At 31.7% G+C, this 15,630-nt stretch overlaps 1 protein-coding gene across 5 annotated transcripts in view; it reads right to left on the bottom strand.

The window, feature by feature from the left end:
* inaE (inactivation no afterpotential E) overlaps window positions 1–15,630 on the bottom strand; it is a 94,632-nt gene that overhangs the window by 28,902 nt on the left and 50,100 nt on the right. The gene's annotated exons all lie outside the window — the stretch shown is intronic.

The raw sequence follows: 15,630 nt of genomic DNA on the forward strand, positions 1-15,630 counted from the left end.
AGAGATGGAGAAAAATGCTGTGTCAGTGATCTGGAAAATTGAAAGCTGAGAGGGGAACACGGTGTTCTTTTTGGATTATTGGAAACCGGTCTCAACTTTAATTATCGAGACCACGTTGCTAACGAGGCTAGTGTGAAACTCGTGAACTTTCAGTAGCGAACCCCCTTTACTGGTCAGACCAACTGCTTCAAACCATTTTCCTCACCCAGATAGCAACGTCTGAAACCTCAGGTTTAATCACGACGTGATATGTATATATTACCGCATAATGCTTTATTTTTGTGATCAGATTATGTTAAAACATAACATGTTAATATTAATGGTCTATAATGTCAATATGATCCTGAGCTCACATCGTGACATTTACTAACGTATCGTGAGGACGTGCTATGTTCTACATTTCACGTCATATTGTAAGAAAAAAATGAGATCATGTAATGATAATAATATGAAGATTGCTGTCGACATACCATGAGTGAATTATGAGTACATTGAATGTAATTGTGGTAATACATTTAATATTTTCAAATAACGAGTATTCAAGAAGCAAGCTATATATCGCTATCAGCGCTACAGCACGTACATTTTTTTTTAATTAATGTGACCGATAAAATTACAGCCAGTCGAAATTATAGACAAATGGAACTTTGCTACTAACTAACGTCAGGCAGTATAATGGACAAGGTATCAGTCTCATTATTCCAACGACCAGCGTTCAAGACCCACCAGGGAAAACGATTTTTCATCAGCAAAAGTACGGTCAAATCATTTGGACATCAAAAATGAAAGTAAATTTGATTAAATGCAGAGCGAAAATGTTGCAACGCCGGCGTTAAAAATTGAAGAATTATCCTACATGGGAATTCAACGTTTTCTATCATTTAATGATACCTCATGACGTGAGTGCAATCTGAGGTACAAATGAGTCCTCATCTGTGTCTATTTTTGTCATCACGGAATACTGCATTCTGAGGACAATATGACAACATTACGACAGGATTTTGCTATCTGGGCACTTTGTAATTGGGAATCGTTTTACAAACACCATAGTAAGTTTCTGCTCTAAGATACCTGAATGGTAAATTTTTTTGTTTTGTTTAAACTATGGCAATAATTTTTCTAGAGTAATTAATTTAAACTGTTTCTAAGACACAAATCTATTTGTTATCTATTTTAATAAAAATGCTTGTTTTTGAAAGGGATTATATTTTCTAGAATCATGGTAATATTTTTTATAGGAAAATTAATATAAACTATTGTTTTCTAGGAACTCTCAATGTATTTTTCGTATTTTTTAGCAGACGATAACTGTTTTAAAGGAAGTTTTATAATTTTCGTAAAGGCAAAGTAATATATTTTTTGAGAAAACTACTTCGTATAAACTTTGCTCTCCAGGATTCTAGTTTATTTCAAAAGACTTATGTACTTTTTGTCTTTTATTACAGACAACATATGACTTTGACAGTTACTGTATTTTTTAAAGCTATGAAATTATTTCAGGAAAAAATAAATATTAAAAATTGTTTTCAAGTATATTCTCTGATCGTAAATTAAATTATATACTTAAATCACAACATCAAAGTAAGATATTTCTTGTTAAAGAAATCAGTACAAGAATATAGATGTACTTGAATAATTTAATAACTAAAAGATATCTTTAAAATAAATTTATAATGTATATAGTCTTTAAATTGTGCTGATGATAAAACATGTATATATAAATATACCTCCTTACTTATATCTATATATATATATATATATATATATATATATGTAATCATTATTTCACTCACAATATTTCAATGCTTTCATGTAAATTTCTTTATTACTTTTGATGTACAATATCCTTAAAATAAACATTTCTTTGTTCAATAATATTATTTTTTCTTATATCAGGGGATCTAGTTATTCCTGAAGTTATAATATCTATTTTTTTTACTGTTATAGCCCTATTACTTGCAGTAGAAAAAGCATAAATCTCAAATTATTCAATAATAAAGCTACTGTTAATTGGTTTCCAGTGAAACTTTCTACAATGCTTTTGTTTAATTAACCAGACGTCGTTAGATATTTTCCGCTCCAAATTCAGCGAGAAATTGAAAAAAAAACTCAATAGAATGGAAGCAGGTGCAACATGGTAAAATTGCTTGAGAGGGGAGGGGGTGAGGATGTAATAGAGTCACATTATGAAAATTGCTCGAGTATTGAAAATTGCTACTCTGCCAAAGAGCTTCCAAACGAATTCCACTATTAACTTGACGAATTTTCATCAATTAAATAACTGCAGCTGGGTAATTTGCAGAAATCTCATGCCATTTTCTACTTAAAAAGAAAATTGTTGGAAAATTAATTTCTTCGTTCAGTCTTTGATAATAATTAAAAAAACAACATAGTTTCCATAATTTAAGAATTTTCCACTAAAAATTTCCTAATCAGAAGTGATCGAAGGTTTGAAACACCACCAGTTTTTTGTCCATGAACAACAAAAAATTGTCCAAAAACAGAAGGGATCCAAGGATTGCTTCAGCAAACATTTATTGTCTGTCCATGAATTGTAGTGTATATAGATATACTCTGTTGAAAGTTAGAATGAAAGTTTATTTCTTTTCTTTTTTTTTCACCAACGATCCCACCATTAGGATTTAGTTTTGGGGGAAAAATAAGGCTGAAAAGATCCTTTCATTCTGGAACCACTGAGGAACATTCTTTACAGATTCCTCGTTGGGACATTTGGCAGGATACGAGGGAGGAAATATTTCTCTTCCTCTAGATTCGCGTGTTGTAATGGCATAAGGGAGGAAAAATGAAGGGGTGGAACGAACGATCCTACTCGTTCGTAGAGAATGGATGGAAATACAAAAGTAGGATGTTATAAAAAATAATTAAGCACCTTGTAGAAAAACAAACAGGTGCGTAAAATGATAGAAGAGTTATTTTGTAAAACATACGTGTATTTATGATGAGTTTAAGAAAGACTATGAGAAAGAGATAAATGAGAAAGAATGAGTTTGGATTGGTAAAAAAATTGAAAGAGACGATGAAAATTGTAAATAACGATAAGAAGTGGAATTAAATTATAAATATTACAAAATAGACACTATATATATAGATAAAAAAAGTGAGTGAAATGAAAGAAAAATTATTTTATACGACGTACGTGTATTTGTGATGAGTTTAAGAGCGACTATGAGAAATGGATAAATGAAAAAGAATGAGTGTTGATTGGTAAAAAAATTGACAGAGATGATGAAGATTGTAAATAGCAATTAGAAGTAGATTTAAATCGCACAAAAAACAAGCTTCGCTTGTAAAAAATGGACGGTAAGTACATAAGTCGTAACTAGCATATATGATTAAAATATAGTAATATAAAATATTTTAATTAAAAAAAATAGTGAAATCCAAATGTTAGGCAAGTATAAATTTTTACCACGGCGAAAATTGAAATTTGGAAAAAAGTAAATAGTAATACAAAAATTACTTGCCGGGCCCGTAATATCCATTTGTAAGTCACTATCTTGCTATTATAAGCATTGCTTCTCCTAAGTTAAAAATGTGGCTATTTAATACGATTGCATACAACGGGCCCGGCAAGTAATTTTTGTATTACTATTTACTTTTTTCCAAATTTCAATTTTCGCCATGGTAAAAATTTATACTTGCCTAACATTTGGATTTCACTATTTTTTTTAATTAAAATATTTTATATTACTATATTTTAACGGGATCCCTCAAGCCCTCTGTAGCCAATATTACGGAACGAAAAACGAGGGAGAATTGTCCAGCGCTATTTTTCAACCGATTTCAATGTTTTTGGGCTTGTTGGAATCATTAGGACTCGCACTTTGTCATAAGTAAAGCCGTATTTTCCAAAAAACGTAAAAAAAATAAAATTGTTTAAAAATTCGCATTAATATTATTTAAACGCAAAACAGATCGAAAAATCGGACTTCTTTATGACGAGGTGCTAGACCTAACGATTCCAACAAGCCCAAAAACATTGAAATCGGTTGAGAAATAGAGCCGTACCATTGTCCCACGTTTTTGAGGTGGACGAAAAACAAAAATTTTTAGGAAGAAAGTTAGGCTTCCACCCCTCTCGCGGCTCACGCTAACGTGTTCCCCCACTCCAGCATCGAAACTTACTGCGAAGCTTTCCTCATATTTACGCTATTCCCCTATCTGTAGCTATACATATATAAATACCGCTAAAATAATATTGAGAACATTTCATTTCGCCGATATAATGAAATTGCTAAAAATGAAATTATCATTTTGAAATAAAATTGTAGAAAAGGAGATTTCGTAATGCTTGAAATTTAGGGCATACGGCGAAACGCGGGACAATGGTACAGTCGTATTTTTCAACAGAATTTGATGAGACTAGTAATAATTAAAGCCATTCTTCATGTAGATTGTCCTAAAGAGCTCGCATTTTCGATAAAGCTTATAGTTTTTCAGCTATGAACGTTTGAAGTTGCACGGCACACAAATACATATTTCTTCTCTCGCGTAGATCAGCTGTTTCGCACGTCCATCTTCAATCGTTCATAATTGGAAAAATATAGGCTTTATCGAAAATGCGAGCTCTTTAGTACAATCTACATGAAGAACGGCTTTAGTTATGACTAGTCTCATGAAATTCTATTGAGAAATACGCCTGTACCATTGTCCCGCGTTTTGCCGGAATTTCAGGTCTTCAAGCGTCACTGACTCGTTCATTCTGCTATTTATTTCGGAACAAATAAAAGTACGATTGCACATTGAGAAATTACATTAGAAGCTCTCGATAATGTACATGCTGCTATGAGTATTTCTTAATCTTATGAAGCTTGTCGTAGAAGGTGCAATGCAATTAATTTAGAAGGGCAATTTCGCGATTGAAAATAAGACCCACGTACATACATGGTAAACGCTGTGTGTTTGTTTACAGTACACACTCCACGAGTCACTAACACAGTCGCACCCGTATGTATGTAGGCCTACTATGCTGGTTTACATACGATGGACAAGGCAACAAGCTGTAGAGGGGAAAGGGGAAGCCAACTTTATTTACTCCGAGTACGCATCTTGTTACAGTTTGCATTATAATGACCAAAAGAAGCGTTGCAAAATTATGAAAATATCATAAAAGCGTCTCCCCTTTTCACGCTCTATTCAATGATGCTACCCAAGTTGTTGGTGCATTTTTACTTTGCTCGGAATAAATAGCAGAATGAACGAGTCAGTGACGCTTGAAGACCTGAAATTCCGGCAAAACGCGGGACAATGGTACAGGCGTATTTCTCAATAGAATTTCATGAGACTAGTCATAACTAAAGCCGTTCTTCATGTAGATTGTCCTAAAGAGCTCGCATTTTCGATAAAGCCTATAGTTTTCCAGTTATGAACGATTGGAGATGGACGTGCGCAACAGCTGATCTACGCGAGAGAAGAAATATGTATTTGTGTGCCGTGCAACTTCAAACGTTCATAGCTGAAAAACTATAAGCTTTATCGAAAATGCGAGCTCTTTAGGACAATCTACATGAAGAATGGCTTTAATTATTACTAGTCTCATCAAATTCTGTTGAAAAATACGACTGTACCATTGTCCCGCGTTTCGCCGTATGCCTTATATTTCAAGCATTACGAAATCTCCTTTTCTACAGTTTTATTTCAAAATGATAATTGCATTTTCAGCAATTTCATTATATCGGTGAAATGAAATGTTCTCAACATTATTTTAGCGGTATTTATATGTGTATAGCTACAGATAGGGGAATAGCGTAAATATGAGAGGAAAGCTTCGCAGTAAGTTTCGATGCTGGAGTGGGGGAACACGTTAGCGTGAGCCGCGAGAGGGGTGGAAGCCTAGCTTTCTTCCTAAAAATTTTTGCTTTTTATCCACCTCAAAACCGCGGGATAATGGTACGGCTCTATTTCTCAACCGATTTCAATGTTTTTGGGCTTGTTGGAATCGTTAGGTCTGGCATTTCCTCATAAAGTAGCCCGATTTTTCAATTTGTTTTGCGTTTAAATATTATTAATGCAAATTTTTAAACAATTTTATTTTTTTTTACGTTTTTTGGAAAATACAGCTTTATTTATGACACGGTGCGAGTCCTAACGATTCCAAACAAGCCAAAAAACATTGAAATCGGGTTAAAAATAGCGCTGGACAATTCTCTCTCGTTTTTCGTTCCGTAATGTTGGCTACAGAGGGCTTGAGGGATCCCGTTAATGCAATGGAAGCCTATGTTTGTTAGGTATACTGCTTTCAGTTTCCTGAAGTTACACACTGTATGCTCTATTACATGTGAAATATTGAAATCATGAATTCCTTTCATATTTACACATCTACATGATTTTATTATAATTTTCATCAACTATGCGATTTCTAATTCCAAAATTGTATGCCCAAAATCTCTTGCAAGCATTTCACTCTCAAGGATTTTCTTATAAATTAACTCATATTTATCCATCATTTTATTAGCTGTTTCCCTACACACATCAACTTTGAATTATGGCATTTTCTCCAGCACACTAGTGCCATTTATATTTTCCTTTTATTAATATAAATTAGGAAATACACCAATTCATACGATGGATGCCTCTCTTTATTAAATATACAGCTTTCAGTTTCCTAATTTTATTCACTGTATGCCTCATCACATGTAAAATATTGCAATCATGAGTTCTTGTGATATTTACAGATCTACATGAGTTTGTTATTATTTTTATCAACTATGTGATTTCTAATTCCACAATTGTATACCCAAAATCACTTACCAAGCACTTCAGTCTTAAGGATTTTCTTATAAATTAACATATTTATCCATCATTTTATTAACTGTTACTTTCAACATCAACTTTGAATTATGGCACTTTCTCCAGCATACTAGTGCCATTTATATTTTATATTCATTAATATAACCTTGGAAATACACCAATTAATGAAATGGAAGCCTCATCTCTTCTTAGATGTACATCTTTCAGTTTCCTAAATTTATTCATTGTATGCCCCATCACATGTAAATGATTGAAATCTTGAATTATTATCATCTTTACACATCTATATGATTTTATTATAATATTCAATAACTATTTGATTTATATTTCTAAAACTTTATGTCTGAAATCACCTACAAGCCCTTCACTTTCAAGAATTTGCTTAGAAATTGATCCCTTTTTTTACCTTTTTCTTAACTGTTACTTCGAATATCAAGTATGAATCAGGGTTCTTTTTCAAGCAAACTATATAGTGCCATTTGTATTTTCTTTTCATTAATATAAACTAGAAAATACACAAATTAATGCAATGGAAGCCTCACTTTTGTGGATATACTGCTTTCAGTGTCGCAAAATTTTGCACTGTATTCTATTGCATGGAAAATATTAAAATGATGACTTCTTGTCATGGTCTCATTTCTAAATGATGTTATCATTATATTTATTATTTAATAGACTTATATATTTCAAAGAGTTTATTATGCCAAGAATTACCTGCAAGCTTTTCACTATTAAATATTGGCTTCCAAATTTTGTAATTTCTCCACCTTTTCCTCAGGTTTAACTCTCAACATTAACTTTTCATTATGGCTCTTTCTATGGTAAACTGGTATCATTTCTGACTTCTTCTATTAAATATTACAGCTCAAGTCTGCATAATGACACAATAAACACGTTATTGTAATTCAATCTGAAATCAAATCTCACTAAGTACCAAAAAATGTATTACATATTATATTATAAAATTTAATGTTATTTTTATAACAAATTATTTTTGAATAATTTTTGTGGAGATAATAATAATTTATTTCTATTCTGATTAGGGAAGCGTAGATAAATATTTGGTTATAATACTTTTTTATATTATAATTGAATATTAAATAACGATTAGAAAATATTCATCTAATTTTCTTTAATCGTAGTAATAAGAAAGTTTTATTGTCTCATGGAAAATTATTCTTATATGTGATATAACCTATCGGGCAGTTGAAATCCATATGAGTTTAAAGAAAAGAAAAAATTAAACATGAATTTTCTTAATGACTTCCATACCTGAAATTTTAGCATATGTTTATCAAATATCGTAACAATTTCTTTTAATTTATATGCTCCTGATAATCATCGATGCACATAAATGTTGAAAGTATACTTCTCCTTGGCACAGTGTTGAAAACATGTAAATATTAATCTTGCTTCATCCGGTCAGCTCTATTATCAGCAATGAAATTGGCAATGGAAATGTTCTGTCTCAATTTAATCTGAAAAAGCGATTTCACAAATACCAAGCAATATATGACATATTATATTGTAAAATTCATTTTTATCTAATCGTAGTAAACAGAAACTTTATTATCTCCTGGAAAATTGCTCATATATATGATACAACCTATCGGGCAGTTCAAATCCATATGAGTTTAAAGAAAAGAGAAAGTTAAACATGAATTTGGTAATGATTTCCATACCTGGATGTTTAGCATATGTTTATCAAATATCTTAAAAATTTAATTTAATTAATATGCTCCTGATAATCACTGATACACATAAATGTTGAAAGTATACTTCTCCTTGGCTCAGTGTTGAAAATATGTAAATATTAATCTTATTTCATCCAGTTAGCTCTACTATCCTCAGCAATGAAAATAGAAATGTTCTATCTCAATTTATCTGAAAAAGAAATTTCACAAAGTACCACAAAGTATATTAACACCTAGTATTTTAAAATATAATGTTATACTTATCTAATATTTGTCGATATCTTATGTCATTATTATTCGAATTCATTTGTCATTTTGAAAATTTAACACATTCACTAACATAGCAATGATTAACCTCACTGTATTAAATATAAATAACCTCACATTACAATTGACAGTTAACAGTAGTCGCCGGATTAATTATATTGATTACATCGATTTTATTTGATAGTTCAAAACACTGGTTTTGTCGTTGAGTTTAACCGGTTGGCAACGCTGAGAAAAAATGACTTCATTTTCCTCTTAACGGCTAACTTCAGCCCGAGACATACATTCTGGCTGGAGAAGATGACGAAGGAGAAGAATCTTAATTTTCGATATATATATATATATATAGCTAACTGAGTATGATATCTCTGGATTGCGTGAATCGATTTTGATGTTCATTGGCTCAAATGAAAGCTTGTTCAAAACTATTTTAAGAAAAGCTTTATTTGAATCATGACAGTGTATCATTCACGGAGAAAAATCGATTTAAAAATTGAGACTTGTTGTATAAGATACAGGACGTTTACGTTCGTGATCCGATCCACATCACGATCCAACCTAACCGCAGGAATGCAACGTCGAAAAAAAAATTACTAGATGGATCAGAGGCTTCCGCGTGAGGTCGATCCGATCCGATCAGGAGATTCAGAGGGTTGGTGATCAGACAGATTTGGCTACCGCATTGGGGTATTACTGACGTACCAACAGCGAACGACATTGACGTAATTGACGTGACAATAACTATTATTCAAAATAATTTTAATTTAAAAATATATAAAAAAGATAAGCTAATATTATAGAAAGCAATTATATTTAAAATGACATAAGCTTAAGGCATATTTTTGAAAATTCTTTGATATGGATATTGTACAAAGTGATAGAATTAATATTGATTTTTGTCTTTAGATTTATGAAATAGAATAATGAATAGAAGTTGACAATATAGGATAGGTATATTAATGATATAGAATAAATAATATCTGAAAATATTTGTTTTTTCAATTACTATTTATATGTAACACATATCAGATCCATGTAAAAGTGTAGATTTTACTTGTTATAATAACTTAATTGTATACAGGGTGATTCTCTAACGGCGGGACATAGGAGATTGGTGTTAGTTGATTATAGCACCCGGAATGATGAAATCCAAGAACCCTGATTGGTCAATATCGTATAGCGCCAACTTAAAATAGGCCATTACCAATAGTTTGATACAAAAAATGAGACCTATCCGCCATTTTGGTGTAAAAGTGTTTACACACTTTTCGTAAATAGAAGCAGAAGGAAATGAATGAGCTGTCAAAAGTAGTGATGATTCGGATTAATTTGTGATAAGTGTAACTTTGGCAAATAAAAGTGATGATTATAATAAAAAGAGGAGATAGGGAAGAACTTGGTTTTCATAAAATTTGTTATTTAATGTATTAACCATGACTGACTCAATGAGTTCAGTCAAAGCCTTACATTACAGCGTTTCCATCTTCTTTAATAATCAAGTGTATTTTTGTAACAACAAACTCAAAGCTCTTGTTATACCAGTGGACACAATGACCTATCAGATGTTATCCATTTCCATCAAAGAAAAACATATTTAAGTTCTCATTGAGTCAGTCATGGTTAATACATTAAATAAAATTTTTTATGAAAACCAAGTTCTTCCTTATCTCCTCTTTTTATTACAATCATCACTTTTATTTGCCAAAGTTACACTTATCACAAATTAATCGGAATCACTACTTTTGACAGCTCATTCATTTCCTTCTGCTTCTATTTACGAAAAGTGTGTAAACACTTTTACACCAAAATGGCGGATGGGTCTCATTTTTTGTATCAAACTATTGGTAATGGCCTATTTTAAGTTGGCGCTATACGATATTGGCCAATCAGGGTTCTTGGATTTCATCATTGCGGGTGCTATAATCAACTAACACCAATCTCCTATGTCCCGCCGTTAGAGAATCACCCTGTATATATGTTTAACGTATGATAAAAAAATAAATAGCATTTATAATACTTGAAACGACAGTATAAGCTTTGCTAATACTATGTGTCAAATAAAAAATTACCCACTTTATACATTTTAGTAATAATTACAAATTTATTATTATTTGGAAAGCTTATAAAATTTCTTTCTGAAGTCATATTTGAGCAGTGTCTCCTCTTCACAAGTGCCTTATCAAGAATAAGCATAATTAGTGGAACCAATTGTTGAAGGCATATTACACATGTAAAGGACTACGCATGGGGTAAAACCTTTTACAAACAGGTGATATGACTATATGAGCTACCGGAAATAAGAAAATGTACTATTTATGTCTTCGTAAAAGGTTTTACCTCAGGCGTATTCCCTTTACATGTATAATATGCCTTCAACAATTGATTCCACTAATTATGCTTATTCTTGATAAGGCAATTGTGAAGAAGAGACACTGCTCAAATATGACTGCAGAAAGAAATTTTATAAGCTTTACAAATAATAATAAATTTGTAATTATTACTAAAATGTATAAAGTGGGTAATTTTTTATTTGACACATAGTATTAGCAAAGCTTATACTGTCGTTTCAAGTATTATAAATGCTATTTATTTTTTTATCATACATTAAACATATATGTAGAATTAAGTTATTATTATCACAAGTAGAATCTACACTTTTACATGGATCTGGTATCTGTTACATATAAATAGTAATTAAAAAAACAAATATTTTCAGATATTATTTATTCTATATCATTGATATACCTATGCTATATTGTCAACTTCTATTCATTATTCTATTTCATAAATCTAAAGACAAAAATCAATATTAATTCTATCACTTTGTACAATATCCATATCAAAGAATTTTCAAAAATATGCCTTAAGCTTATGTCTTTTTAAATATAATTGCTTTCTATAATATTAGCTTATCTTTTTTATATATTTTTAAATTAAAATTATTTTGGATAATAGTTATTGTCACTTCAATTACATCAATGCCGTTCGCTGTTGGTACGTCAGTAATACTCCAATGCGGTAGCCAAATCTGTCTGATCACCAACCCTCTGAATCTCCTGATCGGATCGGATCGAGCTCACGCGGAAGCCTCTGATCCATCTAGTAATTTTTTTTCCGACGTTGCAGTCCTGCGGCTAGGTTGGATCGTGATCTGGATCGGATCACGAACGTAAACGTCCACAGTAGTGCCTCGACGGGGGTATACATAGATACGTCTATACCTACTTTTATGTACTTGCCGTCGAGACAAAACCGTGTCTCTTGATTATAAATAATTAAAAATAGATACCATGTATATAGAAGAAAAAACGAGTGAAATGATAGAAAAATTATTTGGTAAAACGTACATGTATTTATGGTGGCTAAAGGGAGACGATGAGAAAGAAATAAACGAAAAAGAATGAGTTTCGATTGATAAAAAAATTAAAAGGGTAATGACAGAAATTGCAAATAAAGAAAACAAGGTATATATTGTAATCCGAGGATTTGATGAACGAGGAGAATTAAATTATAAATAATAACAAATAGACAGCATATACGAAGAGGAAGAAACAGGTGCGTGAAATGATGGAGGACTGCCTTGTAAAGACTATGTGTATTATAAACTATATATAGAGAGGGTGAAAGAGAGACAATGAGAAAAGCAGGAATAAAAAAGGGTGAATTTTAGTTAATAGAAAAGAACAAAAAAGAAAATGTGAAAATTGCACGGATAAAGGATTAAAAAAAAAGAATATAAAGGAGAGTGTAATTCCAAAGGAGCTGAAAAACGAGCAGCACTGAGTTATAAAAAATATTTAAACAAAAATTAAGCAGCATGAAGAGAACTGTATGAAGAGGGAATGAAAGAGAAAAATGACAAAGAGTGACAATGAAAGATATAAAAAAGGGTGAGTTTTGACTGGCAAAAAAATTAAAGGGAAAGTGCAAAAATGTCATATATATATATATAAGGTAAAAATTGAGCAAACAAATAAATAGATTAGTAAAAATATTTCCAAAGAGTTGATAAACGAGTAGCACAGAGTTATAAAAAATATGTTTGAAAAAATTATGCAGCACGAAGAGAAATATAGGAGAAGAAAATGAAAGAGAAAGAGTGACAATAAAAAAAGGGTGAGTTTTGACTGGCAAACAAATTAAAGGGAAGATACCAGAATTTCATATAAATATATATATATATATATATATAAACACAGCGTTGAGTTTAAACTGGGATTGGTGCAGCAGGTATTGCAATGGAAATGATCATAAATCTGAAGGCTCTTTGGAGAGGAGGGCGGACGGTTAGGGGCAAGTGGGTGTGTTCGTTATCGGTACGTGTGTTTGTATCCTGATGCGTATGTGTGTATGTGTTTGTGTATATAGATATACGTGATCGATGACGTGGCACCGAAATCGCTGATCCGGTGTGCAGAGCCCCTTCCGGTTGATCTGATCGTTTGAAAGCATCCAAAACGCATTGGCCACTCCATCCTACTATATATGTGTAAAGGCCTGATCCAAACTAAGCCACCATTCCGCACCTTGATCCTTTCCTTTAAGCTTAATGCTGTATGTACTCGTTTATCAACCCTTTGGAAATATTTCCCCTAATCTATTTATTTATTTTTCACTTTATATATATATATATATATTGTATACAGAACTCGCATCCAAATCCTCAAAACAACCGCAACCCCTCCGCGAATACCCCAATTAAAATCACCGGATCATCGATCACCCCTTCCCCAAACACCACCCAATTCTTTTATGATCGTACACTTTTTGAAAATAAACAAAAAAAAAGAGTTCTCGAAAACGTTAATCCACTTTAAAAATTTTTAATTTTTATTATATTGGAAAATCTATACAAAAATTGTATAGAAATTTGAGAATCCTTTTTTTGGAGATTTCTATATTAATTTTGGAAATTTGGATGAACTGTATGTGTGATTTCTAAAATTCTGTATGGATTGATTTTGGATAAATCAAGAAAATAATTTTTTTGAATCTTGATTAATTTTTGTTGGGGATTGGTATAGTTTAATTTTGTAATTTGGATGAATTTATTTGGATAATCTGGCAGGATTATCTTGTAAATTTGAATGAACTGATTTCCAAAATTCTGTATGAATTGATTTTGGAAAATTCAAAAAATTATTTTAGTGAATCTTAATTAATTTTTATTGGAGATTCGTGTAGTTTAATTTTGTAGTTTGGAGGAATTAATTTGGAGAATCTGGCAGGATTTATATTGAAAATTTGGATGAATCGAATCGCTGAGGCAGGAAAACTTTTCACCGTCGCGTCAAGCCGGAGCTTAATTGTGGAGCTCCATTACATCCAGTATCCTCGTTAAGAGTGACTAATTATATACCATCCACGACAATGTGGTCAGGATGTCGCTATATTTCCCGAGAAAACTATCGATATAGACCTGGTCGACAGCTAGCTATAATTATACCGTGACCAAAATGTTTTTATATATATATATATGTATATTGACTATAATTTGGTATCGTTCTTGCGAGGAAAAAATACTCTTATAAAACTTGTTTATTGTATTTAATATGATTATGGATGTTTGAAAATAAGAAATAAAAATTTTTACGTGATATAATATTTTTTTTTATATTATTTAAATCAACAATTTTTAATTCTTCTTCAGAATCGAAGCAAAGTAATAATTAATTATAATTATTTTTATCAAAAATTCTGAAACTTTTTAAATGAATATTTAATGGATTTCTGCTGCAACAGAATCTCAAATACGTAATTGTGATTTGAGATAAAGCCATAATGGAAATAAGAATTTTTAATGAAGAAAAGGGTAATTCAATTTCAATGAGATACAAGAACGCGTGAAATGTTTGCTAAGAGAAAATTTCGCGGTGGAAAAAGTTCATTTTCTTGGCAGGTTGTAAGGTGAAGGGAGAGGGATTAGGGGGAGGGGGAGGGAAATTAGAGGGGGTGGTGCGAGTGAATTATGCAAAATTATAATATAAATAGAAAAAGTAGAAGGAAATCTTGGGAAAGTGTGTCGTGGATCACAATTCTGCGAGGATTTAGCTGTGCTCATCCGGCTAAAATGAAAAACTTGAGAGACTTATCACGAAAATCGATTCCTGGATCATACTTGTATTGCTTTCCTAGTCTTGAATCAATTGTGAAAATTTTTGGAAAACTTTTCTCTGACCAGAGAAAATCGAGGAGCGAAAATATGAAAGTGTAAAGAAAATAAAACAGTAGAATAATTACAAAAATATTAATAAAAAAATTTACAAATAAATGAGAAACACTCAGAAAAAATTATTAAGAAAATCGAGAAAAGAAAAACTGATGAAAAACTGAATAAAATTGAAAGTGATAATTACACGAGGAAAACAATTTAAAAGCAGTTTGAACTTTCAATAAAATGTTTTAAAAAATGCAGTAAAGTGCTTGAAATGCGATTGATTGCAAGGGGAATAATGTATAAAGAAAGGAGAATGAATGAGAGGAAAATAAAAGCACGATTCATAAAGAAAAACGAATTTGTAGGAATTTAATTTGTTGGAACGTTTGAATCGAATGAAGTTGCACCGTTCCAGCATTGGACTGCAGCCGGAAACAGCCGGTGTATCCGGAAAAATCAGAACTCTCGGTATAAACCAATATTATAAACCCCCTCCCCATTCCTCCTATCCTCTCGCTAGTTGCCTTCTAGCGTTCTTTCTGTGAAATTCTTGGCTAATATCATCGCATTATTATATACATGAGTGCACATTCTACCTCGAAACTCCTCGAGATATTCAACCCCATCCAGATTACCTCGTCGGATTTCCGGATTTCCTCTACAAATCTTTTCTCGTCGAACCACTGTTAAAATATCATTCTGCATTTCGATGGTCTAAATTTTATAATTTGACGATTCGAT

The sequence above is a fragment of the Prorops nasuta genome, unplaced genomic scaffold, assembly GCF_024137725.1.
Source record: "Prorops nasuta isolate Cenicafe-Biocafe unplaced genomic scaffold, Cenicafe_Pnas_1.2 PNAS00035, whole genome shotgun sequence".
NCBI classification, from domain to species: domain Eukaryota; kingdom Metazoa; phylum Arthropoda; class Insecta; order Hymenoptera; family Bethylidae; genus Prorops; species Prorops nasuta.